The sequence below is a fragment of the Canis aureus genome, chromosome 11 (assembly GCF_053574225.1).
Source record: "Canis aureus isolate CA01 chromosome 11, VMU_Caureus_v.1.0, whole genome shotgun sequence".
In the NCBI taxonomy this organism is placed as follows: domain Eukaryota; kingdom Metazoa; phylum Chordata; class Mammalia; order Carnivora; family Canidae; genus Canis; species Canis aureus.
The window spans coordinates 52,617,394-52,633,436 of NC_135621.1; the positions used below are offsets into that span (position 1 = coordinate 52,617,394).

Below are 16,043 nucleotides of genomic sequence, written 5' to 3' on the forward strand. Positions count from 1 at the left end.
AAAAGCCAACAAGATTGAAAATCGGGATCTCCCTCTAAAGCCTTAGGTATTCAAAGCTAGAAACGGTTAATTTGAAAGTAAGCAAACAAAACAACAAAACTCCTGCAGCAGATCCTGGTGAAATACTTTTAAAAAATCTAAATGAGGGATGCCTAGGTGGCTCAGCAGCTGAACCTCTACCTTCGGGCCCAGGGCGTGATCCCACCGGCTCCCTCCGGCTCCTTGCATGGAGCCTGCTTCTCCCTCTGCCTGTGTCTCTGCCTCTCCTCTGGGTCTCTCACGAATAAATAAATAAAATCTTTAAAAAAAATAAAAATTAAAAAAATTAAAAATCTAAATGAGCTTAATGTTTACAAAAGTTATTTTAGTTCAAAAGCTATAAAATCAAAGTTATCTTAATTCCACAAAGAATGGAGAGGGTCTCCATGCCAGCATTTCCTTAGAACCTCAGTTTTTTCCATCAAATTTGGCCACAAATCAAATTTCTGTGTGCCCCCATTTTCAGGAGATTCCTCTTACTGAAGAGGCCAAGTACAAACATGGAAGAGTAACTAACTGCCTAAGCAAGTAGGAAAGTGTTCCATAACAGTGTGCCAAGAATGCAGAGTTCTAGGTTAATCTCTGGAACTGGATCTGGACCGTGACCTTGACTTCAAATGAGATCTAGAACGGGATCTTGAAGCTCTTTTTGGTGGAGGGGACACAGAACGTGCCTTTGAGGGTGGGGCAGGAAGGGGAGAATTTGAACGAGACTGGCTTCTTGATCTAGATTTTGACTTTATATCACCTTTTCCATTTTCTTTGGGGGAACGAGGTGGAGAACGAGACCTGCTTCGAGATTGCTCATACTCCTTAGATCTGCTTCGAGAGAGCCAACGGGAGCCCCCATCTGACTTGGGCTTAGATGTGCTTTATGATCTAGATTTCCTGACTTTTGATCGAGAACGTGATCGACCTTTGCTCTGAGACCTGGATCGGGAGCGACTTTCTGAGATACTTGGAGATCTACTGCGGCTGCTCTATGACTCCCACTTCGTGACCTTCTTCTAGACCGTGACCTTGATCTGCTTCCAGGGTAAGACCGCTTATGGCTCCTTCTGTGGTTTATCCTCAATGAGCCTAATATTTCTGCCATTTATTTCCATACCATCCGGTTTATCCAAAGCAGCTTCATGTCGGAGCGGGATCGGAATTCAATCAGGGCCTGGTTTGAGCGTTCTTTGTGCGCGTAGGCATGGGTCACTTCACCTGCTGGTCTCATGAAATCCTTTAAATCTTGCCAACAAGATTGCAACGACTTGAAAGATCTTCTGCAGTGAGCCTGAACGCTGTACGAACAGGTGGCCGTATCCGTCCTGCCCGAGGCCCTCCGGCTGCTGCAGCCCCAGCCTGCGGCCACCGCGCGGGCTCCGGGTCACGCGCCGCAGGGCTCTCTGCGGTCCAGCGCGGGAGTCCCCGGCCATTCCTGGGGTCGACCTCGAGGAGGCGGCCGGAGCCACGGACAGAGCCTGCATGTGCTCCGGGACGTTTAGCTAAGGCGTCCTATGTGGACGCGGAGGGCGGGGGCCCCGAAGGCTGGCTACCGACCCGAGGGCCGCAAGGCAAAAGCCGCGGTGCGGGTTGGGTGCAGGTGCGGGTGCGGGGTGGGTGCAGGTGCAGGTGCGGGGTGGGTGCGGGTGCAGCGACAGCCTAAACACGTGCCTCACCGGGCTTCTGCCTTTGGCTGGGGTCATGATCCCGGGGTCCTGGAATCAAGTCCCACGTCAAGATCCCTGCTCAGTGGGGAATCTGCTTCTCCCTCTGCCTGTGTCTCTGCCTCTGTGTGTGTGTGTATCTCTCATGAATAAACAAATAAAATCTTTTGTTTAAAAAATCATGGGCAGGGATCCCTGGGTGGCGCAGCGGTTTGGCGCCTGCCTTTGGCCCAGGGCGCGATCCTGGAGACCCGGGATCGAATCCCACGTCGGGCTCCCGGTGCATGGAGCCTGCTTCTCCCTCTGCCTGTGTCTCTGCCTCATTCTCTCTCTCTCTCTGTGACTATCACAAATAAATAAAAAATTTTTAAAAAAAATTAAAAAAAAAAAAAATCATGGGCAGCCCAGGTGGCTTAGCAGTTTAGCACAGCCTTGGGCCCAGGGTGTGATCCTGGAGACCCAGGATCAGTCCCGCCAGGCTCCCTGCATGGAGCCTGCTTCTCCCTCTGCCTGTGTCTCTGCTTCTCTCTCTCTCTCTCTCTCTCTCTCTCTGTGTGTGTGTCTCATGAATGAATAAACAAAATCTTTAAAAAAAAAATCACCCACACTAGCCCAAATCCTTAATAAGTCCTCAGGACACCGTTCTGAATATTGAGAAATATGGTGCCCTCATTCAAAGAGGATACCAGTAGGATTACAGGAATCACAACAGGGTCATTGGGAAGCTTTCTGTGTCCCTCAAGTACCAAACCTCCGGAGAAACCTGTGTGCAAGGAATAATCTGTGAACCCTTTATATATTTTGAATCAACACAAAATCCTTTGGGGAACGTGCTATCTCCCTCTTGCCCACCCACCCCCACCCTGGCTCCAGATTATCCTGAGAGAGGGATGGGCTCAGTTCTACTGCATTAAGGAAAAGAAAAAAATTTAACTGCTCAAAAAATTATTGGTGGAAAAATGTCTGCCAACAGAGATTGCTTCCATAATGGGGCCCAAAATAGAGTGAGCAAATAAAGCTGTTGAGACATCGATGGGTTTAGTTTCAGCAAGTGTTCCCCGCTATTTAGAAGACATAAAAATGATCTTTGCAATGAGCAAGTAGTGTTTTATTTCTGGTGGGGAAGTATTTCTCATTTAGCCCATTTCATTTCCTTTATGAAACAGGAAGCGAACATCTCACACTTTTGGAAGGTGATAGCATATAAAACTGCATCTGACTGTAAATGTGAGGCTATTCAGTCTGTTGTAGTTAAAAATTTGAAATTTTGGCCAATGTGGCTTTTTTTTCTTAAAGGTTTTATTTATTTATTTGAGAGAGAAAGAGAGCATGGGGAGAAGGGCAGAGGGAGAAGCAGACTCTCCACTGAGCATGAAGCCGGACGTGGGGGCTCTGTCCCAGGACCTGTGATCTTGACCTGAGCAAAAGGTAGATGCTTAACTGCTCAACTGACTGAGCCACCCTGGGGCCCCTTGCAAATGTTTTAAATGGAGAAAAGAGAACTGATGGTGCAGATGATGTGCTTCATTTCAGTCTTCTGTTCCCATGGTCCTTTCAGAAAGAATTCAGGGCCCTTTATCCAGACAGGAAGTTTGCATTTCATCATGAGTTGGTGGGAGAGCAAGTCTGGACCCCAACCACAGAGGGGACCCCTCCTCCCTCCCCGTCTCGCACTTTCTCAGAAGTTCAGTGGCTCAAGAAGAAGCCCCAGTCTGAAAGCCCATAGGAATCTTCCGTCCTCCTGCAGGCTGTATCCCTTGCTGCTCTGCCTCTACAGTGCGCTGTAACTGCCTACAAGCAGGAGGAAATAATGATTTTCTCCTATATGGCAGTGTTTTCTTTTTCATTCCTTATTGAGCTATCATTAAGTCATGAGATACTCTGGGGAAATCACTTTAATCTCTTCGGGGTGTCTCAGAGTCCCCTGAAGGTGATTTGAGTACATCCAGGCAATATTTCACTACTGAATCAGGGAATGAGCTGCTAGAAAAACTCATTTGCTGTTTGACTTGCATGTCTCGGGCCCTCAGCTGACAGGATGGCCTCCTCCCACGGCCTGCTCCCCTCCTGCTGCCTTCTCAACAGCGGCAGCCCGCATTTCTGCCCTCCGCTGACTCCTAAAATCGAGAATTGGTCATTGCGGTGGGATCATAGTGGAGAGGAGACGTCTGTTCTTCTCGGTCCTCCACTGGGGCTCTGTAACCCAAGGCAGATTAATAAGAGAAAAGCATACAAATTAGTTTAATGTGAGTTTTACATAACAGAAGAGCCCTCAGAAGGAAATGAAGGCAGGAAGAGGCACTCAAACCAAGAGCGATTTTATGTGGGGTTTCAGGAAGAGTGGAAAAGTCATGGGGAAATGTGAATAGATCAGCGGGTAGTAAACTGGGGGAGATTTAGTGATGCCTTTTTTGTTCAGATTCCTCTTGGCTGTCCCTCCATCTTTGGAGATAGGAATGTTTCATTCCTCCTGGTGAAGAGAGGGCACCTCTCACATGAGGGTGTTATGTGACAAGGGCAGGCAGTCCCTCTTGCAGTTGCCCTTTCTCAAATCCCCTCAGTGTAAACTATTCAATATGCCAAGGTATCATAAGCAGAATTGTTAAAAACACAGGCTCCCCCCCCCCCGCCCCCTCCGCCCCCCCTCCCCCCCAGATTCCCCTAGCAGCTGGATTTCTGATTGTCTTCAGGGCCAATTCTGTTCTCAGCTTCTCCATCTGTGAAATGTAAATGATCAGGGGCTGGTTTGGCCTACAGCCTTTGAAGGGCCATCAGTTGGAGGGGGTGATGGAGAGCCAAGATATTTCCAGAAGATGGAGAAGGATTAGGAGTTTTTTCCCTCAAGGTCCCAGAGTTTAACTGTATACTCCTAGAAAGAATTATGAATATATTCTATTTTCCCAGAGCAATATGATGGAGTCTCTGCTTCACTGTCCTAACCCAAAGCTCACAGGTCATGAAAGCTGGAAGGGACCCCAAGGACCATTTAATTCAAGAGTTCTCAACTGTGGTTGCTCTTGTAATCATTTACTGAGCTTTTTTTTTTTTTTTTTTTTTTTAAATTTTATTTATTTATTCATGATAGTCACAGAGAGAGAGAGAGAGAGAGAGAGGCAGAGACACAGGCAGAGGGAGAAGCAGGCTCCATGCACCGGGAGCCCGACGTGGGATTCGATCCCGGGTCTCCAGGATCACGCCCCGGGCCAAAGGCAGGCGCCAAACCGCTGCGCCACCCAGGGATCCCATTTACTGAGCTTTTTACAAGGTATCTTACCTGGACCCCAACCCCCAGAGCAATTATATCAGACTCTCTGGAGACAAATCCAGAGCCTGCTTTCCGAAAGCTCCCTAGATGACTTCAGTGTCCAGCCAGTATCAAGCACCAAAAATCTGGATAAAGCAGAAGACAACCTGGGGAGGTGATGTGGGTCAGACTAAAGTCTTATGAGAAGGGGATCAGATGGCTTGTGTTGAGTAAGGGACAGGCGGGCCACGTAGGGAGAGATAGATAGGGGCCTATGGGATCGGGCTTATAGAAATCCCCAAAATGCGGAAGTGTGAGGAAAGCAAAGATAAGGGAACACACCAGACCTCCTTGCCCTAGGTATTGGGGGAGGTGAGGAGGTGTCTTATTTATGACAGTCTCCTGTGGTCAACAGAAAAGAAACAGACCCTAAAAAGACCCATTAGAGATGTTATCACTAGTTCTGTTTATACAAAGTTGCTGTCAGTAGAGAAATTTAAAAGATTTAAGATCCCTGGTTAGCATTTAATGAAAGATTAATCCTAAAAGCCCTCAGTGGCAATCCCTCTCAGTCCTGAGAGCTTTTTCTGTATCCTTGCTTAATAAAACTATCGCTTTACTCATGCTCCTTTGTCCTCCAGAATCATTCTTCAACTCTGTGAGACAAGAACCTAGCTCTCCCGCTTCAGTGGCAGCCAAAGGCAAAAGTCATACAAGGACTAGGAGGGTGGAGACCTACAGGGCAGCATCAACACCATCACCCAGTCAGCAAGTTTTGAATATGTGCTGCGTGCCAAGCTCTTGAGTGGGTAAAAAGGATACATAAGTGAGTTATTCACTCTGCTCAAGAAGCAAACTATTTGCTGGCGGACTTGATCACAAACCAATAGCTGGAGGAAGGGGAAAGTGGGGTTTATGCTCAAAGATGTTCATTGCAGTATTATTTACAATAGTGAAAAACAGAAAGCAGTATCCAGTCATAGGAGAATTCTTAAGTAATCGCTAGGTTATGTCTACTTGATGCAATATTTTGAAGCCATTGACCTGGTCAAAAGATAAACTGAGGCTTATTTAAATTTTTTAAGAGTTTATGTGAGCAAAAATCTATTGGAATTTGGAAGTGCCAAACCAGAAGTGGTTGGAGACTCCATGGATGGGAACTCAGGGAGAGATCTTGTAGAGAAAAGGCGGGGTGGAAGCAAAGTAAGTAGTTTGCAAACTAACTATTGATCGGCTATAGCTTAAAGCCTACTTGGCTGTTTGTGGTTGGTTTTTCTTACCTTTCAACTTTATAACCTTGAGGGCTTTGCAGACTTGACGTGGGTTTCCTTATATAGGCCCTATATGGGAAAAAGAAGGTGACATTGTACAGGGGCTATGATCATAGGTTACATGCATAAGTAAAAGGCTACAAGGAAACACACCAAATGTTAACAGGTGTTGGGAACTGGGTGCTTCTACTTCTTTACTTCTTCCTTCCTTTTCTCTTTCAATCATTTTGAAATGAGCCAGGCCAGGGAGTTGGAACTCACTTGGTGAAGAGTGGGGGCCATACCTTACCTCTCATCTTCAGAGTGTCCTGCATGTTGTATGTCATCAGATACAGAAAGACCTTCCAGGACTCTCCCCCAGTGTTAACTGGAGAGTCAGAGAGAGAGAGAGAGAGAATGCAGGTCTCCGGCATTTCAGTTTGGATCTGGGGGTGGGGGTGGGGTGTCTGCACAGTCTGAACATGAGGGAGGGCCCAAGGGGTAGATAGAAGGCTGTGATGATGGGGTGATGGGGTGTACCCATTGAGGGCATTGGGCCTATGCTGGATCCTCACCCTCCTCACCCTCCTACCCAGGAAAGGAGACCCCTGAGCAGCATAGTTTACAACCAGGTGATGGAGGGGAGGTGCCTCTAGGACACCTGCTCCTTGAAATGACTGTCAAAATGGTCGAGGTTAAATTTGTTCTCAACATGGCAACACTACCAATCACAAATGGCCAACTAGGTTTTGAGCTATAGCCAATCAGTAGTTTCCTCGGACTCTGGTCTTAGGAGCAGCTTGGAGGAGGTAGGGCCAAGGCTAGTTTAACGTGGATATTTGGGTGCAGGGACTTGATTAGAACTGGGAGAGAGAGTCATGATACAGGGGTTTAGTATTGAAGGACACAGCAAGGCAAGGATTTGGAGGCAAAGATTTTGAAGAGTCTTGGGAAGTAAACTGTCCCTTGATGTTCTCTATAGAAGAATCAAACAAACAAACAAACAAAAAAAAAAAAAAAAAAAGAGAGAGAGAAGAAGAAGAATCAAACAGTTTGATGTTCATTTAAATCAGAAATTTATTGGGATGTCTGGGTGTCTCTGTGGTTGAGTGTCTACCTTCAGCTCAGGTCATGCTCCTGGGGTCCTGGCATCAAGTTCCGCACTGGGCTCCCTCCATGGAGTCTGCTTCTCCCTCTGCCTGTGTCTCTACCTCTCTCTCTCTCTCTCTCTCTCTTTGTGTCTCTTATGAATAAATAAATAAAATCTTTTAAAAAAATCAGAAAAGATAAATAAATAAAAAATTAAAAAATAAAAAAAAAATCAGAAATTTCTTAACCTTGGCACTTTTGGCAATTTGGGCTAAATAATTATCTGTGGCTGTCCTGTGCATCATAGGATATTAACAGAATCTCTGGCTAGTACCCACTAGATGCCAGTAGCCATTCCCTCTACAACAGTGAAAACCAAAAATGTTTCCAGGGTTTGGGGTGGGGGGTATAAATTTAAATGAGCCTTCCAGGAAGTTCCTGGAATGAACAAAAAAATTATTTGCAACTTTTATCATCTTTGGCAAAAGTTTCCTATAATAGTAAAATCAGTTAATAAGAACAGTGGAAGGGGTACCTGGGTGGCTCAGTGGTTGAGCATCTGCCTTTGGCTCAGGTCATGATCCTGGGTCCTGGGATAAAGTCCCACATTGGGCTCCCTACAGGAAGCCTGCTTCTCCCTCTGCCTGTGTCTCTGCCTCTCTCCGTGTCTCTCATGGATAAATAAATAAAATCTTAAAAAAGAAAAAAAAAAAAAAAGGACAGTGGAAGAGTAAAGTCATGTTAATGTGGATTTTAAACTTGGTGGGTGCAGGTGGTTTCAGTTCTCACCCTGGGGTCCGGTTAAGCCTCTTGTCCCCACCTCTCCTTCCTGCTCTTTGGTCTCTTGCAAGTCACCTCTTTCTGGGCAGCTTCTAGCTAGAATATATTACATCTCTAAAGTCAAGAACCAACAGCTTCTGAGAGATGAGAACAGGCTGAGGTCGACTGAACCCTTAGCTGAAACATGAGCAAGTGTCATCGTCCGTTTTATACCTAAGGAAACCGAGGCTCAGAAGAGGGAAGAGCGTTTCTCCTGCCCCGCAGTGATGGTGAGGTTGGAATCAGAATGCAAGGGTCTGACTCCAAACTAGGTCGCCAAATTTAGCAAAACTATTCTGAGACATACTTCACTCAAAGAATGAGATAAATTTGGTGTTTATCTGAAATTCACATTAGGCCTTCTGCATTTTACCTGGCTACTCTCCTTCAGCACCCTTTCTCTGGCCCGGCGGGCGCAAGGCCAGGGGTGTGAGGTGCTGGCCCCGAACCGATGGCCCGGCCCGGCCTGGGGGCGCGGCGCAGGGAGGGGTGAAGCCCGCGCACGGTCCCGGGCTCGAGCGGCTGGCGAGGAGTGACCCCTGGTGGCCGCGCGGCGCCTTGCAGCCCCGGCGGCCCAGACCCCGCGGTGGGGCCCCGGCCGGCAGCGGCGCACAGCTGTCCTGGGCCCTGACCTCGGTCAGAGCGGGGTGCGCCCGGGGACTCTGGGGAAGCAGGGAGGGCCAGGCTCAGAGCCACCTGCGGGCTTTCTGAATCCGTTCGGCTGGACTGGAGGTCCGCGCCCCGCGCCCCGCGCCCCGCGCCCCGCGCCCCGCTCTGGGGCGGCCGCTCCATCGCCCCCAGGCGGCTGGCCTGCAAGGAGCAGCTTCCCAAGCTCCTGAGTCTACAGGGGCCAGAGGAAGAGAGGCTGTTCTTTTTTTTTTTTTTTTTTTAAGATTTTATTTATTTATTCATGAGAGACACACAGAGAGAGAGAGGCAGAGACACAGGCAGAGGGAGAAGCAGGTTCCATGCAGGGAGCCTCATGTGGGACTCGATCCCAGGACTCCGGGATCATGCCCTGGGTTGAAGGCGGCGCTAAACCGCTGAGCCACCCGGGCTGCCCCAGAAAGGCTGTTCTTGTGTAAATCTGCTTTTCAGTACATCTGCTTGGTGTTACCAGTCTCCCTGTGTCCTCCCTTGGAGACTCATTTCTTCCCCAGGCTTCCACTGCAGCGTGCTCTGTGGCAGGAAATGGCATGTTCTGAAGGTCACAAACATGGTCCAGGTGGGGCCTGCTTTCTCAGGGCTGTTGAGGAGACAGGCCTGGACAAACCAATCCCACCGCACCCAGAGTGGCTTCCACCTCCTGCCCTACAGAAGCCCACCTGCTGGCCCTTTCCTCTGAGAATTGCAGAGGCCAGAGTATCTTGGGGTGGTGGTGAGGGTGTCTTCCCAGGGGTCCCTCTGCTGTCTGGACCCGGCTGACTTTTCATAGTGTCTGGGCCTGAAGGTGTCACTGGCAGTGCCAGCCTGGCCAGGGCTCATTGGGTTCTCTGTGTGCAGCCCAGGGCCCTGCAGAACTTCAGAGGGCCAATGCTCAGGTGCCTATACAGCTCATTCTCCTTTTTCCCTCCATAGTTATTCTCCACCCGCCTCCATCCTACTGTGCCCGCAGGCTGACTGCTTCACCAGGGTTTCCTTGTCCTCTGGCTTCAGGTTCTAATCAGTCGGTGGGGACGGTCACTAACAAGGGATACAGGGATGTGAGAATTGCCTCCTCCCTCCCCACTGCTAGCCTGAGGGTTGGAAGGGCTGTTCCTCTACCTGAGGCCACAGCTTTACGGTCACTCTTTCCTACAGCTGCAAGTGTCCCCCAGTCCCGTCAGGGCTCTCTCCCTTGCCCCTTTAGGCTTAGGGCATAGTGGCTCAAGGGGAAAACCATTCTTCAGTTAAGTACGGGGTGGAGGGGGGCGGCTGCAAATTAAACTAACAAAAGAGATTAACAGGGGAAAAGGCACACAATTTTTATTAATATTTTCATGTGTGGGTGTTCACAGAAAAGAAGTAAAATACAGAGAAGTGGTTTGATTGAGGCAGGGGGAGTTAAATACCATTTTAACAAAGGAAAGAGGGTTTGGGCTTGAAGGGGTAATAAACTGTAGGGTAGTGACTAGGAAATGTATGGGGGAACTACTAGAAGATACTAATTATTTTAAGTTTTGTTTATGCAGATTCATCTTGATGCTGATTCTCTGTCTCTGATGGTGAGAGTCACTCCTGACCCGGGAGAGGGGGACACCTTCACTAGGGAAATGTATGGCCTAGTTTTGGGTGACTTAAAGCAAGGACAGAGAACTCTTCCCGCCATTTGTTGATTCTCAGCTACCTTCAGCTCAAAATAATCCATTTGCTATAGTGACATATTTTGAGGTGCCATCTCCTGGTCCCTCACTTACTACTGCTTCTCCTAGCAGGCTTCATTGTCACGCATTGCTAATTTCTCTTAGCCCTGCCCACACCATTGCAAACAGTCCCTTGTGAAGCTGTGCGTCTTGCTAAGGTGATAGAATGCCAAAGTCAGCCTCGCATTTCCAGCATCAAACGCACTTGCAGGCTGAGAAGTCCCCGGCACACAGCTGGGAACCCAGACCCTCCGGATGGTTGCAGCCTAATGGGAGAGAGACCGTGACAGGTCAGTGGGCTATGGTGAGAGCTCAGGGAGCCACCCAGCCCTGCTTGGAGAGTCAGGCAGCTTCCTGAAGAATAAGGAAGGATGAGCCAACTGGAGGGAAGCAGACAATGTGGGAGAAGCAGCAGCCTGCACAAAGGGCTGAGGGTGGAGAGGTCATGCGTCGGGCACTAGAATGGCCACAGGAAGGCCAGCCTGGAAGATTGGTCATTAGGCATGACCTGAGCAGACAGTGTGCCCCTCCTAGTGCAGGGCCCTCGGTCTCTGACACCTCCAATCTGATTGGGGAACAGCCTCTATGACACAGAGAGTCCATCTCAAAAGGACCCATATGAGGGCCAAGCAGTAAGTGCTGAGGATGTTCCAGATTGTGCATGTGTGTGCGCACATGCGTGGGTGTGTGTGTGTACATGTTGGGGGAGGGATCCAGCCAGACATGATTTGTGTTACTCTGGGGGGCACCTGGATAGCTCAGTCGGTTAAGCATCTGCCTTTGGCTCAGGTCATGATCCCAGGATCCTGGGATTGAGTCCAGAGTCTGGCTCCCTGCTTTATGGGGAGTCTGCTTCTCCCTCTCCTTCTGCCTCTCCTTTTGCTGATTCGTTCTCTCTCTCTCTCTCTAACACATAAATAAGATCTAAAATAAAATAAAATAAAATAAAATAAAATAAAATAAAATGTCACTCTGGCTGTTGCAGGGGGAATGGGTGAATGTTAGGGAGATAAGTAGGGAGACCAGTTAGGAGGACAGTACCAGTCATGGAGAGAAGGGAGGGACACTTTTGTGCTGTGTGGAGGTGGAGCTGGCCTACGTAGCCGTAGTCCAGGCTTAGCATGTGGAGAAGAAATCAGGGAGGAGAGGCATCCAGAGTTCTGGCTCCACCAGCCGGGTGAGCAGAGAGGTGTCACTTACTCAGATGGAGAAGAGGCAGAGGATAGGCTGGGAGGAGGGATCAAGAGCTCAACTTTAAGTGTGTTAAGAGACACACTGAAACAACCAGGTGGTGGGATGTGTGGCTTTAGAAGTCCAGAAAGTAGTCTTGCGAGGTTGGGTCTTGCAAGGGAGGAAAGTGGTTACATGAGGCAGAATTATGACTCAAAGGATTGGTGGGTCCTGGAGGCAAGGGTCCTGAAAGAGTCCTGGTGAACAAGTTATAGTGAGACGGAAGCAGAATGGACCCCATAAAAAAAGCTGTTTTTTTTTTTTGTTTTTTTTTTTTTCCCTTTACTCCAGCTTCTATTCCTGCTGGGGCCTGCATGCCCACCCCACTGTACACATGCTTGTAATGCATATAGTGTATGTCCTCCTTCTCAGGGACCAAGAGATAATGATATCTTTGGAGTCTTCCAGCATGATAGATGACATCTAAGGGGTGAAGGGGCAAGTGGTCATAAAGGTTTGCCAAGACCACTGACTCCTAACACCTTGATGCCAAGACCCCTGGCTTCAGGGAATGAATGACTTACGAAGGACGTCCGGACCCTGTCCTTGTTCTGACCAGTTCCTGGATGCCTAAGAGGTATATGCACCAGGCCACAATAGCCAACCAAAACCCCAGACCCTAAGCAAAGACAAGACTCATGGATGTTCCATCTATCCATCTCTATCTATCTATCTATCTATCTATCTATCTATCTATCTATCTATCTATCTTCAATAAACTCTGCTTTCACATTCTGCTGGCTGGTGTCTGATTTCCCTCTTTCAGGAAACCAGGAATCCCCTTGGCTAGAACCCCCTATCTGGGTCCTCAGACCCGGCCTCCTCCATCAGTGGCCTCCTTCATCAGTAGTCCTGATCAGTCAACTGCTTAGTTAGTTTACAATCTTATCTCTTAGTAGCAGATATTTCCTGGAGCAAACAGCCGAATTATTTTTGTTTGATCCTGGTATTGTTTAACACGGGGACAGGAAAGTGTGTTCATTTCAGTTCTCATCATTAACTGAGTATCCTCAAGCAAGCACCTTGAAAAAAACCCAATTATTAGATAGTGCTTACTCTGCTGCACAGCTGTAACTCATTTGATTCAATACCCAGTAAGGTGGGTATTGTTATTTACCCATGTTACAAGTGCCTCTTGTTTCAAATACAGACAAGTAACCTCTCTGAGGTCACATGGCTGGTTAGTGGTAAGTCTGGGCCCCAGGATCCAAACTCCTACTCCCTTTCTCTCTCTCTCTTTTTAAAGATTTTGAGAGAGAGTGCATAGGCACACGCACAAAATCAGGGGAGGGGCAGAGGGAGAGGGAGAAGCAGACTTCTCACTATGCAGGGAGCCTGGGGCTCCATGAGGTACTTGATCCCAGGACCCTGAGATCATGACCTGAGCCGAAGTCAGACGCTTAACCCCCTGAATCACCCAGAGGCCCCTCTTATTCCCTCTCTTGTTTAATTGCCTAACTTCTCAGTTTCTCCTTATATACAGAGAGGGATCAGCCCAGATGATAAGGGCTTTGGTGGGGAAACCGAGGTGTTGAGGAAAGAATCATTCATGACACTTATTAAAGATAGTGAGGTAAGGGCGCCTGGGTGGCTCTGTGGTTGAATGTTTTCCTTTGGCTCAGGGCATGATCCTGGGGTCCTGGGATCGAGTCCTGCATGGGGCTCCCTGCAGGGAGCCTGCTTCTCCCTCTGTTTATGTCTCTGCCTCTCTCTCTGTGTCTCTCATGAATAAAATCTTAAAAAAAGAAAGAAAGAAAGAAAGAAAGAAAGAAAGAAAGAAAGAAAGAAAGAAAGAAGAAAGAAAGAAAGAAAGAAAGAAAGAAAGAAAGAAAGAAAGAAAGAAAGAAAGAAAGAAAGAAAGAAAGAAAGAAAGAAAGAAAGAAGGAAGGAAAGAAAGATGGTAAGGCAGGCTTGATTCAAGAGGGGCTATAACAGTTGGGGTTTTGTGGTAGGGAAGCAAGGTCCTGCTCCGCTCTGAATGTAATAAGGAAAAGCAGGGATTTATTGCCAATGAGCAGGGGGTGATCAGTAGATAGAAAATGACTAAGAGGTAGAGTAATTCTTTGCTAAACTGACCTAGCCGGATTGTTGCTGAAGGCAGGCCAGAGTGAAAAGATATTGAGTGGCCAGGGAATCCTGGGTGGCTCAGCGGTTTAGCGCCTGCCTTTGGCTCAGGGCGTGATCCTGGGATCCTGGGGTCGATGCAGGTCTCTGCGTGGAGCCTGCTTCTGCCTGTGTGTGTGTGTGTGTCTATGTCTCTCATGAATAAATAAAATCTTTAAAACAACAACAACAAAAAAGATACTGAGTGGCCAGACCAACAGGAGGGGATTTTCACTAAACCGAAGCAGGATTCTTGCTAACAGTGGACACTGCAGAGATGAACAGGGAGCCTAGAAGTCAGAGCCTAGCTGAGCAGGGAGCCTGTCTAAATTTGGTCAAGGAGAGAATCTTCCAAGGAGGGAAAACTTTTCCTCTCTTCTCTGGTGAAGTGAATGAGCCTGCAATTAAACTGACAAAAGCTAGATTAGCAAGTGAACAGACAGAGCTTATTTCTGCACCAGGCACACAGGCACGCACTCAGGCACGCACTCAGGCACGTGGGAGTGCTCAGAGTAACTCAAAGGGGTGGTTAGGATGTGGGGCTTTTATATCTAATTTAGTAGGAAAAAGGGAGGGGGGAGAAAAGGCTCCTATGGGAAGAACAAATAAATCTCTTTAGGAAAGACAAATGGCTTTTTAGGAGAAGAAACTTGAGAACTTGAAATAAGAAAGTCTGTGATGATGTTTGTTTCTGCAGATGCCAGTGGTCTTTCTGCCTTCAGAACCGTAAAGCTTCCCCGGGGAGGGCACCGAAGGCATGTTTGCTCTGTCTGTCTCCTGGGAGCAGACCCACAGCAAAACGGTAATTTATGGCAGTCCTCATTTCGCATTAGTTTCTGCTTTTAGTCAGATAAGAGAAGTTCTGGGAGGCATTTTCCCCCCCTGTATCTGCTGAATCTCAAATGGCTCCAGCTTAAAATAATCTTTACTTTCTCAATCCCCAGAAATAAGAAGTCCCCACTGGGCTCCTCCAGTTCCATCATTCTGTGGCTCACCAGATGGTAGATGACAAGCTGAGCTATGTCACCAGGATCAACCGCATGCCACAGCTGTTGGGGCCACGCTCTCAAACCCCTGCTTGGGGTCTTCGGCCTGAGGTAGACTTTCTCTGAAGGGAAGCTCTCCTGATCTGGAGACAGCATGTTCCAGGTGAGGGTGAGGACTTCAGGTGAGCTGATGAAAGCTTTTCGGATTGGGATCGGTGACGAGAAGTGGGCAAGAGCATTGTAGGGGCTGAGACAGTGTGTGTGTGGGGGGGTGTTGGGGGGGCTGGTATTTCTAGGGCACGCATTATGTGCTCATTCCATTTTCCTAGTAATCCTCTGAGGTCAGAATAAATCGCTCCCCACCCATCAGAGCTGGAGACCAAGGCTCAAGTGCAAGTAATTTACTCACGCTGCCTGACGTGTCTGTGGTGTACCCGGGATTGAACAGTCAATGGTCACCAGCAGAGGCAGAGGACAGGATTGCTGTCAGCTGGGAAGGGAGACTGAGGCCAGACTTTGAGATCAGAGGCCAATGAAACGTGAAAAGGCCTCTCTAGTTATTAGAAAAGCCATCCAGCCGGATGGCCCTGGGAGCCAGCCCCCCTGGCACAGCTGTTCCAGGTCTGAGAAGAGGCTGCTGGGGCAGGAGGTACAGGGAGCCACCTGCACCCTCTCCCCGGGTGGCCTAGGGCCTGTCCTCCCCAGCAAGTCACTCAGAGCCTCTGCCACCCCTTGGGTGCTGTGAGGAGTGCACAGGTGCCTATGTTACCCCTGTCCCACAAATGGCAGGGCACATTTTTAAAGCAGACTACAGCTCTTGTCTCCCATCTGGCTGTCACAAAGTCCCTCTCCTTCTTATTTCTGGGGATTGAGAAAGTAAAAATTAGCAAGGGATGAGAAGTTGGGGCACCCGGGATCCCTGCATGGAGCCTGCTTCTCCCTCTGTCTTGGTGAGAGCCTCTTGGTGGCTCTCATGAGAGAAGCAGGCTCCATGCAGGGAGCCCGATATGGGGACTCGATCCTGGGACTCCAGGATCACGCCCTGGGCCAGAGGCAGGCGCTAAACGCTGAGCCACCCAGGGATCCCCCAAATAAATAAAATCTTAAAAAAAAAAAAAAAGTAAAAGACAAAGGATGAGAAGTTAGAAATGTGCCCTGCCATTTATGGGACAGGGATAACAAAGATGAAGCCAGCTACAAAGTGCAGGAGGAAGCACTGTTTCTCTGCAGGCCAGGCTCAGCTGCAGGGGGCAGGGGAGGGGGCGGGGTGCCTGGGAGCGAGCCCC

At 48.6% G+C, this 16,043-nt stretch overlaps 1 pseudogene; it reads right to left on the reverse strand.

Moving 5' to 3' along the window:
• Positions 1-434: 434 nt before the first annotated feature.
• Positions 435-6,523, reverse strand: LOC144324406 (uncharacterized; annotated as a pseudogene).
• Between the last annotated feature and the right edge of the window lie 9,520 nt (positions 6,524-16,043).